General features: G+C 47.7%; 1 protein-coding gene across 1 annotated transcript in view; it reads left to right on the plus strand.

Moving 5' to 3' along the window:
- The first annotated feature begins 817 nt into the window (after nt 1-817).
- Nucleotides 818-12,236, plus strand: part of Tpst (tyrosylprotein sulfotransferase) — a 119,124-nt gene continuing 107,705 nt past the window's right edge. The window contains exon 1 of the mRNA XM_076899968.1: nt 818-893. The gene's annotated coding sequence lies outside the window, so the exon portion shown is untranslated. The remainder of the gene's footprint in view (nt 894-12,236) is intronic.

The following is a 12,236-nucleotide window of genomic DNA, read 5'->3' on the forward strand; positions in this document are numbered from 1 at the left end:
GTACTGAAAAAGAGCACCGTGTTCTATATAAGCGCAAGAAACAGAAACTAGGCGATACAATAATAGGTACAATGGTAGAACGGAACAATAGGCTATAATATAAAAACAAGAGGTCGCTAAATGGAATTAACTTGCCAACTTCGAAGTACATAGCTTCCACGAGAATGGAACGTCGAAACTTGAGATTGCGTAACTCTCTCGTACCCCGTAGGTATCGCTGCTGAATGATCCAAGTATCACAGAGCTAAAACAGACATTTACTACCCCCAGCTCTCCATTCTTGGTTGATCAAAGAAGAGCAAACGTACGATCGCATCTCGTTATCGGCCCCCGACAGTCCGATGCTCCGCGTCGGGACAATGGCTGCCGATCGAAACACGTTATCGGTTAATTGTTCGTCTGTTATACGCGGGGGATGCCGACTCGAGTCGTCCGATTGCCGTCGTTTCGCTGTAACGGGGGCAGAAATCGAGGGCCCCCGATCGAGGATAAACCGTCGACCCGGTTATATCATCGGCGACCATCAGCTCGTCGCGGTTCGAATAATAATCCGGAAATTCACTGCTCGTTCGCGCACCAACTCCGCGATTCCGCCGGTATTCTTCTCGTTATTGCGATCGGCCGTATCGTCCGCCGGATCGTTCCGCGGCGTTCCCGTGATCCGTGAAAATGGAACGATCGAGGGGTTGCGAACGGGCGGTACTCGTTTTATCCTCGAGTTTTCCGTGTCGTCCTGAAAAATCTCCGCGAACGATCCATCCCGGGATATACCCATACGGGGCTCCTTCACTTAACGATTTTCTATCGCCTGCTACAGGGAAGCTGCGAACGGTGGAAGCGAGGCAGCTGTCGGACGAGGCGAAGAGAGTCGGTGGAACAGCGTCAACGAGAACGTGAGTGTTGCATTTTTTATTCGAGAAGGTGGTTGGTTTGCTCGTGGAATTTTTCGTGAACGGGACTCTGAGTGGATACTGATCCTTATCCCTTGGAGGTTTTTCGGTATTCTTCTTGAACTCTTCGAAGGGCGGTTTCTCCTTTTTAAATAGTAAAAGAGAAAAATAATGATGGAAAGATTCTTTGATACGTAACAATTGGTAGTAATGAAGAGCAGAAGAAAAAAAAAGACGAGCATTGCATTGTAAGGAACAGTCAGCGAAAGAAAAATTATTAATTGAGCGTAATACTGGATTGGAAATATAACATTTGTTCAGAGAGAAGGATAATCTGTTTATAAACTCAGATTCGTGCTTAAGGGGATTCCATATGGGACAATATCGAAACGATTGTTACGCCGGAGGGTATGTGCCTTGTCGTCTCGAAGAGTTATTTGCTTATTAAAATTCCACGATCAAATCGCAAAGCGCCAAAGGGGTAAATAAACCCCGAGAGTTGAGAATTCTTGTTTCCTCGCGGTTAGAATAAAAAGAGGGACGAAATTAGCTTGTCACGGAATCAAAACTAGTCGAGAAAGGGGTTGCGTTTTTCCAGATATCTTCGTTAAAATTGTAACCGCGAGACTTTCCGGTAGCTACGAGTGGCTTTTTTATCGCGGCCTTCAAATCAACATTTCGGCGGAAAAGATTGCACGAAAAATAAAACATGCATGAGTGGAACAGAATCGAGAGCAGTCGAGAGAGAGAGAGAGAGAGAGAGAGAGAGAGAGAGAGAGAGAGAGAAAAGGGAAACAAATTGAGGCAGCGCAACGCGCGTCCTTTCCCGCGGACCAACTGGAAAGGGGTAGTTTTAACGCGTTCCGCAAACAGCCACGAGCGAAGTGCCGTACAGGTATACGTGCGCGTGCATACGCTTCGTGAATAAGCAACAAGAAAAAAATCTTAAACAGCCCTGCGTGGGAAATGCTGACCCATTCTACTAGCCACTCCGCTTGCCTTTCTCCCTCGTGTAAATAATGAAAGCTGGGTGCATAAAAGAGTATCATTAAAACCTACTTCCAAAAATATACATCTATACATTGATTGAAGTCGATGATAGAGTCGTGAGAGTAGTAAACGTCAGAACATTTAGTTGTTTAATCTTGGCCGTAATTTCGAGTTGCCGCTAGAATGACACGGAAACATTCCCAGGCGAGAGCAAGTTTCCTAAGCCGCTCTAAGCGATCCAATTGTGTTACTTTAATCGAACTGAAGAACTCGATTCCGAGTAGCACTTAGCTCGGGCGCGGTACGTAGCTGGAAACGCATTACCCGGAAAGGGATCCGCTCTCGACTGGCAAACACACACCCGAGGCACGGGTGGTGGTCGTTCGCAATAAACCGGGCCGTTCGGTCCTCCCAGGCCGCGACGCCGCCACGCCACGAAACTTGGGGCGTATTTCACCCAGTCTGGTCCTGGCCCGACGAAGCCAAACGCGGCTAAACAAAAGCACAAGTATAAACGGGGAATAAAAGTGTCCGGAGGGACGAGGGAAAGTTAGGAGACAGAGGGCGGGCGTAAAGAAGGGAGAATCCGGACGAGGAATCCGGACACAAAGGGACTCTGACTAAAAAGAATAGAGGCGCGCGCAAAATGGGGTGGTTTCGAGTCGTGGAAACGTGGAACGAGTGCGGAACGAGTCACAGGTGGGTTGGGAAACGAATTTTAGCGACTCTGCGATAGAACAGCGGGGATGAAGCGGAAGTATGTGTCTCTTTTGAGGTTTGCTTCATCCCTTTCGCCGTGGGGTTGGCTCGCACGTGTGCGAGAAAGAGGCGGCGGGTCAGCTTGTGGGGGAGAGCGTCACGTTCTCGCAGTGGGTGATTCGTCAAAGACGAATAATCACCGTTCCGTATTGGGGACGAAGTAGGGGAAGAATGCGAAGGAAAAGCGGCGAACAGACAGCTCGTTTGTTGTCACTGGCTATCATCGATAGCTAACGCGAATTTTACCGCGCCACGTCCCCTGAAATTGAAGCCGCTGTCAATCACCCTAAACGTTCACGCCTATACCAGGAACGACAGCTAGTATGCCTGGTTTGGATCAGATAATCGAGAGCCGTTCGAGCGTGACCTCTCGTCGTCGCGTCGACCGAAAGTTTGTGATCGACAATTTCGTTAAATCGGCCCGTCGACTGATTTCTCACCCTTTGCACTTTTACGCGCGACCGTGGCGGAACGTTTAACCCCAGAACGGTCGCGTCGAGCGCATTTCTATACTCTTTAGACAATTATTTCGTTGTTAAATCTTTTATCTGTGGGTTTGTTATACGAATTAGCAGTGTCTATTCCGAACACTTTTTAACTTGAATATAACGTATTCTAGCACTTTCCATATAAAAAAGTTACGTAGAGAATGGAGTGCGTTTGCAGTTCACACGAGCGTTTAAACCGCGTTTGTGTTCGCTACCACAAAAGGTTTGAACAAACGCTCAAAGTCTATGGTAGAACGGGAAATATGTGCCTATAGAAAGAAAGGAACCGTTTATCTACCATTACCAAGTTCCTCCGCTGTTTAATCCACTAAAAGTCAAGCTGTCCATTCGTGCAATCAATGCCGTTACATTATTAAACGGTAGAAGTTCCGACTAGAGGGAAACTTTTGAATACGGTAGTTAAACGATGAAATAAATTCCAAACGGTAGACAAGAGCAAGTTTAATAGTTCTTTGATTCATTTGACATTTTTAACCGCACGCTAACAAGGATGTTCGTTAAGGGAGCGGTCTTTATCGGTCCATTAGCGTTCGCCAGGTATACATTTTAATTAATGCTGGTATTCGCAGGTGCACGCGCCGCAGGCGTTAATTGCACGTTATCATAGCTAATTGCTTCTTAAACCTTTTCAAGCAGTTGCTTCCCAGTGGAGCCAAAAAAAAAAACAAAAATGGGAAGAACCACTTAACGCGAAAAAATCTGATTACAAATTAAGATCGATGTCTTGTCATCGCGTTTTCAGTCAATAACGTATAAGCACAAGAATCGAGCGTTTTCGAATTATAATTTAAATTTAAAAAAAGCCGCATTCACGATCGGTTCGAATCATTTCTACCGTAATAGTTTCACGATTTTTCCGCGAAACAACGATTCTCGGGTCCGGTTCAAAGGGACATTTCGTTCATCGAACATTGCGTAATCGATGGTCGCTAATGAGCGAAATTATTCGCAGCGGATATAACGCAATCGCCAGAGAGGCTCGGCTGGATTCGAACACCTGGATTAATGGCGAGTGTTTAACGGTTATTAATCGTGTCGGGTGAATGGATGTATCGTTGAACCGTCACCATCGGGGTCTCGCAAATTTCCTGCGGAAAATTCAGTCGTGCCGCCTCCTGAACAGGATTTCGTTACGTTCACGAGGATTGCCTCTGTAATTGCCACTTAGCACGATTCACGAATTAATACCGGGTTCACGTTCCGTTGCGTTAAACTTCACTCGCGATTTTCTCGATTCCTTTGGGTTCGAGTCGGTTGTTCGCGTTCATGCTCGCTTACCCGCGTTATTAGCACGCTTTATTATTCCGCGTCGAGACTCGACGTTCACTCGCGCCAGCGGTTTCGACGTTCCTCGGAGAAACTCGCCGACTTTTGACGGACAGGCCGGTGAAAATGGGAAAGAAACGGGAGAAATATTAGCATACAGTGGAGTGTAGACGCGTTGCGCGGATCAACAGGAAATTTGCATCACGCGGTTTTCGCTCGGATGTCGCAATGAACCGCGAACGAGGCGCGACGCGCTCGCTGGGACCGGGATTAAAAATGCATTGAGGGGCCATCGCGTTGGTGGCCACCTAGCTACGCGGATGAAAATAATATCAACGCGCGGATGCGCCAACTGGAATCCGCTCGAGCCAGCTCGTTAACCTGTGCCCCGAACTAAGCGCGATTTACTAGGATCGCTGTAATTACACGATAACGAGATGGAACCGAGACGGGGCCGTTTGTTGCGGGCGAGAACGAGCGCGTAATCGTACACTTTGTTCCGTTTCTGTCGGTACGTATCATACGGTGCATTCGTGATCGGCATTTACCAGTCGAATGGTCCACTTTCTTTTTTACGCTACGTCCAAGCGATCGTTGTGTCGTTGGCATTCTTCAACGAACACGCACGACTCATTCCACTTGAGCCTTTTATGAGAGTCACGGAAAGAAGTGTAGGAAATGTATTTAGTTTCTTTTTTCTTCTTATTGCAACCGCTTTTTGCACTTCGCTTATAAAATACGGGATGTTGGTAATTTTAACGAGTGCGCTGGATATGTAATACGAATCTTTTTCGCGCTGTAACCACAAGGCTGTCATAAGATATTATCGAATCCATATTTCGATACCCACTCGTGACACACGAACGTGCAACCAGACCCTCTTCTCGTGTCTTCGAACTACCACCTTCGATTTGAATCCTCCTTCGTTCGATATTCTTACGCGAGGACACGTAAACCCCGGCGCATCACTCGGAAGGATTCAGCCTCAATTTCCCCGATCGCTTACCAACGCCGCTTATCTGCCCCGCTGTTTCCCGTTATTGCGATCATTACGCGCGCATAGAATTCAATCTCTCCTTATCGGCCGCGCGGTTGCATTCGCCTCTACCGCGTTATTTCATCCCCCTAGAGGGATACCACGCTGGACCAGAATGGTCAGACGTCGAGAGAGAGAGAGAGAGAGAGAGAGAGAGAGAGAGAGAGAGAGACGTAGACAGACTGAGAGAAAGCAGACGGAAATCAGAGTGAAAGAGAAAGGATTAGTTGTAGACGAAATTGCTTTTGACCGGTGCTCTCAACGTGCGAATGTCGCGAAAAGTCCCTTCAGCAGAACGGTAACGAGATTTCACGGGGAGCAGCGTGCGGACGGACCCTTTTCATCCGACGGGCACCTATCCATCGTGTATGCACGCATCTCGAGCAGAAACCGCGCGTGCACGCGCGCTCGCATTCGAATGAACCGGTCTGCGACCCGATTGTTCAGAAACTGTCCCCAGGTTTAACTGAATTTCAGAGCCACCGGAGACGAAGGCGCGAACCCGAGCGTGCCTCGGTTAATGGCTCGCGAACCGTTGTCCATTCCTGATCCCACCCTCCACGCGCGATGGGTGTTCGGTGGACTGAACGTTCCGTGAATCTCGAACGAGCTCGCGGTCAACCCCCAGCGATTGTTTCGTCGAGTTTTACGCCTCCACCGACATAACCGCGACCGATTTAATCGACCAGCTTCGCTTTTTACGACACCAGAAGCTACGGTCGATCGCTGCACTCTGCTTAGCCGCGCGAACGGGTTGCAAGCGATGACAGTGCGCATAACCATGTGGAGCAGTGGAATAAAACATAAGTGTGATGTAACGTTATTGCATTCGAGTGCGCAACTTTGAAATTGCACGGCGTAATAATTGGCTGACGTTGAATAATTTCGATGGCTGCTCGATTATGCACGAGTAACCGTCTCGCGGATGAATTAATCTGTCTACGCGAAAATAAGTTGTCCCATTCTACGAATCCTCCGTTAATTGCTCGCGTAATTTCCATCGCTACGGCGAATCCCCCGTGTAGGGATTGCGCGATAGCTGTTCGCGAAGTTTAATCCGATTCAGACTTCCACCATCAGCCGGTGAATCAATTTTGTTAAAGAGGAGAGAAGCGCGGCGTTGCTCGTCGATTGATACATTCGAAGTTAGACACGCGAGCCGTAGAATCGATACGCCCACTTAACGGAAGTGGAGCAGTTCGTCCGATTCAACTGGTCCAGATCGAGAACGGTTGCATATTTTGCATTCGAATCTTATATCGGGGGTAAACCATCGATTCCATCGCAGTCGCTTCGTAGTTTATTCGCCGTGGAGGCTGTAATTCCAGGATGCGCTCGATTCGCTACCATTTTCTACTGTAATCTTTACAAATGCGCACCGAGCACGTAGTATCCGCGCACGTATATCGCTTGTGATTACGTTTGCGTAACAGCGTATTACGTGATACGCTGTTGGCCATGCAGTTCGCGGCAGGTGCATCCGGATCCGGGGACAAACAGAGCGTCGGTTTATAGTCACCCTTGCGCACCCGTGGGTGCGTGGACTCGCGCGTGCGCGGGTGCATAATATGATCGGTAACAAGCCGTCTAAATTGTTGGCGATACCAGGTTACTCGAGCGCGAAGGAACGTTTGTCCGATCGTATCGGGAGCTCGAACGATCGATGGAGGATCGTAAGAAGCAGTTTCGGTAGACGGCGCTAATTAAACCGGCCGGGTGACGACGAGCCAACCTAACAGCGGGCCAAGACGCGGGTACTTTGCGAGGAACACTTAATTAAATCCTATGCTCCCCATTTAAGGAGCGTCGATCCTTTTAATTGAGGAAGCTACGGCGATTCGCGGAACGTGCTGTCTGCCCGCCTCTGCTGGCGGGATCAGCTTTTTCCCTCGCTTCGTTTGTTAACGTCACTGCCGAAATTGGAATTTCTTTGCCCTTTCGCGGAGTGAAAGTGCTTTAAATTTAATTACAATATTAAATGCGCCGCGATCGGACGTTTCGTAGATCCGCACGATTTTTCTTACCTCTAGCCTGTAATTTATTCAGCTCGTTTCATTCGGTGGAGAAGTCGGAGATATTTTAAATTCGGGACGAAAGTAGCTTGCGAGGAAACTAGATAGGGAAGCACACCGGAAGACGGTGTCGCGCAAATAGTAATCACGACGGTGGATCGCGAAAACAAACGCGCGGGCGCATAAATTAAACTGAAATTAAAACGGGACGCGTGTTTGCAAAACGACCCGAGACCAGAAACGAAAAAGACTTCGTTATGAAACGCAATTACACGCAACGATAAAATTACGCAATTAGACTCGAACCGTTCGACGGTCCGCCGGTATTCAATTAACGGGCTTTAATTGCAGCGTCGTTCTCGCGAAAACAAATGCAAACCGCGGGCAAGCGGCCGATCGGACGCTTCGATCGCGTCTTGCGTCGTACAATTCTTTTTTAATAACCAATTGTTTACACACCGCGGTTAACCGTGGTTATTTCGCCAGAGTATCCGAGGAAATTTACTCTGGTTCGTTGATGCGGAAAATTTTATCTTACCAATCATCGATTCATTTGCTTCGTGCATTCCTCTCGTGCGGAAATCGTAAAGGACTTTCGAACGCAATTTTAATCGCTCGTTAGTGTCCCTAAGAAAAATATTTGAAAAGAGGGATGGAAATTATGATATGTAAAACAGAAAAGCTTGCGATTAAATTACACAGTTAATCCGGATTCATATCCGATCGGTATCGGACATCAAAGGATCCCCGCGTGTATTCGATTAAAAAAGCGGTGCTAAACTCGTGTTCACGTATATTAAAACGTAACTGAAAATAAACCACGTATAAACGGTATCAGAGAGGCATAAAAAAAAAATCAGTAGAGCGAGTAAATAAATCAGCCGTGCCCAGCGAAACCGCGTAGCTGAAATTTCAATAACCCCACCCCCATTGTGTTCGGCCACCTGTTCGGATTGAAAAATTTCCTCGCAAAAATTTCCTCGATACGCGTTCCCTCTTCCCGCGGCCTCCCACGCACGAAGAGCGTTCAATCGTAATTTCATTGGCCAATTTTCCAGCAATAGCGGTCCATTGCCGCGGAAACGAGCGCGGAGAACGCGTTCATAATCGCAAGGCAGGCGTTTACGCAATCGCGACAAGTGTTTCGGTGGCTGTGCACGCGAACTGGAGCCGTGCGCGTGTGCAACCACTCGAAAGCGTACAAACGAAAACATACGCGGGCTGAATTGATATTGTAAAACACGGTTACCGTGAATTTTGAATAAATTCCGGAACGGCCGTTAGTCTTCCGCGAGGACTCGTCACACGAAAGGGTTAATATAATCGCGGCTGTACACGCGTCGGCCGTTATCGTCGTCGCGTTCCCGTAAATTCTGATTACGGCAGATGACCGATCCTAACGAATCGACCCGATATCCTGAATTATCGCCCTTCGCGTTCGAGGCGAGCCGGTCGAGCGTGCGCGGGAGCATCGGGCGCGCGGACGTTTTCTGGCCCCGTTTTCCAGCCGCGCGGAAAATGTTCCCCGTGTAATTCATTCAGAAATGTTGCGCTCAAGGTGAAACTACCAGTTTCGTCGGGCGTGGTTTCGTACGAATAGCCGATTCGTCGCAGCAGCGATTTCGAAATTTTCATAGACGAACGTTTCAAAGGGCGAAGTTTAGCAGAGATTATTCGTAGACATTTTTCGGCGAAAACCGCGTCACGTAGTGTTGGAAACAATTATTTTACCCGGCTCGAATATTAAATGCGTTATTATTCGTAAACAGCTCTCGCGTTTCGATCGTGTATAAACTTTTACTGCGATCTCTCGGTCAAAGTAAATCGTGTGCAAATTATTTGATCGCCGATGCTGTTATAAAATATTCTGAATATCTGTTTTATGTAGATTGAAATGACGCAATGAATATTTGCAATCGGTAATTCGATGAACGCGGTGTATCGGGAGGGAAAGGAGGATTGCGAGAGCGGAATGCTTTAAATTTCTAGGAAGACGCGTTGGTTGCGCGAGATCTTTAACGAGGAGCAATTATGCGAGAGATTTCGGTTATTCGTCGTCGGATCGCGGAAATTTTACGGAATCCTGGCGATGCCTCGGCACGAACAACACGCGAATCCACCGTCGAGGCTCGCGAACGCGACGGAAAAATGAGAATCGCTGGGCTGCTCCACCTATTACGGTTGCACCGCACGTCTTCGCTTCTTACGATTAGCCTTACTCTCTTACACGATGAACTCTCTTCCCGGATGCCAGCTGGTGGAAGAACTTGAAATTCCGTAATGACGCGGAAGATAGAAATCTTGCCCTCGAAGCGTTCCTCGTTCGAAAGCAATCAGACGTCGATTTTTAAAGCAAACTCGCCGATAACCAACTTACCCACTCGAAACGCTATACATTTTTATACACGAACTTTCCTCTTCCTTTATAAGTCCGCTGCACGAAGTCTGCGGATCACTTTTTACCTAATTATTCCTCGTACCTCCAAGAAACTTGTTATCTCTGAAACAAATTTACAAAGCAGAGTTGCTATCTTTATCCGTGACCATACAAAAAGATGGTCGAGATGTGTTTTCGAAATGAAGAAAAGTTTCGACGAAACACGAACAGAATGGAATCGTAAATTTGTACAATATGCAAGACAGATAATTAATACCAAGGAAACACTCTATTAACGCAACAAACGGATTGGATTCGCGAATGGCGATCGTTGTCAGTGAACGCGGCAAAAGCGAACGAAGGTGAACGGGCTCTCGAATTAGTATCGACAATTACCTAAGCACCTGCGTCGCCGCGCGAGCCACGAACTGATCGACCTGGAAAGCGGAAAACCGTGACGAGAACGGAAACGGTCGCGAAAATCGCGACGCTTCGCGCGAGCGCACTGCTGCGATTAGCATAGGATTTTCGTGGGAAAAGTCAGTTGGGAAGCGCTGCGTACGATAGTGTCTAACGGGTGACCCGAATTCCAGGGAGAAGCCGCGACACGTAGACAGGAAACGAGGCGATGCACGCGAGGACGCTGCGTTTCGCGCATGATAATGCGTATCCGTGGCCTAAGACGGTTCGTAGACTTCGTAGACGGTTCGCTTCGGTCGAGCGGCGCGATTCGACGACATTGAAAGCAATGCGAGCTGTGTGGGTTACAGTTCGATCGGATGGTTCGATTCAATGGTAATTCGTAGATACTAGCCGGTTCGCTCTCGATTTTCTTCGAGCAATCGCATTGTTTCGCATAAGCGAATCGTGTAATCTCGCTTTTTTAGTCTGCTTGGTCGATGTTACTTCTTGGAGAGTGTGAAACTATCGATGGACTTATTCTCGAGCGACTCTCACGCATCTATTTTGTACAGAGAGTAATTATGTTCTATGATTCGCTATGCATAAATTTAAACATTCTCTGGTGAGAGCATTAATGGTGCAATTTAAGATTTCATAAATTTTAATTAATATCGTGGGAAGATAACTTTGTTACAGTTTGTACATAAATGACGTACGTCTGGTTTTATTCGTAACTCTATAAGCAGTTAAGCTTAAATATTCATATTTGTGTACGATATATATTATATGTTACAGACCATTATCGTTACTTAAAATGCATAACGTGTATAATCAATGCATACGAAGTAGCGAGAGTAATTAATTCCTAAACGGCTAAATATCTCAATTTGAAAAGCGCCTCGTCGTGCCAACTAGCGGATACTTATTTATCAAGAATCATCGAGCAAAATAATCCTTGCGTAACTTCGACCCCGAGACACAGCTCCATTGAATCCCAGCCAGAGCCAGCGACACGTATTTCTATTGAGCTTAAATCGGCTCACGCCGGAACCTTAGCTCATCTAGCGTGAAATCCATGCTTACGCAGACACAAAGCCATAGACAGGTTAAGACACTGAACGTTGTCTCCTCCATTCTGGTCGCGGTTCATTGTCGATCTCCGAACGCTCGAACTCGCGTGCCACCAGACCTCTCGTAATCCGTGTAGTGGCGCACGTGGCACCGACGGCAATTTCATTTTCCCCCCGCGAACGAAAGCATTAGCAACGAACGCCGCGAGCTCGATCGCGGATTAATCGAGCAACGGGATTTACCGTCGTGAGCGTGGATCGAAAGAGAGAGGATGAGAGAGAGAGAGAGAGAGAGAGTCGGGGCCACGATGCCCCGCGGACGTGCGTTTAGAGCCGCGTAACGGATGATCCGCATTCCAACGGTCTTACAATGAACCGACCGGGAAGTCGAGAGCTGACTGATGCGCTCGAGAATGCGTCCTACGGCGCGGAATGATTTATGCACTCGCACGCCTCGCGCTGATTACACACCTTTACTCCCCGCTGCTCCTCCTCGCGACAAGCGTTGTTCCGCGGTTCGCTCCTCCAGAACCGGAGCAGATTCGGAAATGAAATCGCCTCGTTTTAATACGTTCATACAGTGTCTCGTTCGGGTTCAATCTGGTTTTCCTTCTTTAAAGATCGTCTGTTTCGAAATTAGAAAGTCTCTCGGAAGAGAAGAAACCGGGCGCTCTAAATGCTGCAGCAGTGTCAGTGGTCTTTGAAAAATTGCTACGATTATTTCGACATACGACAAAAATTGCAAGCTGAAAGAGCTTTTAAGGTGAAATGAAAGCACGAGCGTGTAGAAAATGACCCAGGGGCTGCAAGCTGCGGCAGTTAACGCTGACGGGTGAGGGATCGGTTGGAAAAACGACGAGTCTCCGATTTTTTGCCACCTTCCAGAAAATGGAAAACGAACCTCCGTATCTTTGGTGGAAGTTAT

Source organism: Xylocopa sonorina, chromosome 8, assembly GCF_050948175.1.
Source record: "Xylocopa sonorina isolate GNS202 chromosome 8, iyXylSono1_principal, whole genome shotgun sequence".
NCBI lineage: Eukaryota > Metazoa > Arthropoda > Insecta > Hymenoptera > Apidae > Xylocopa > Xylocopa sonorina.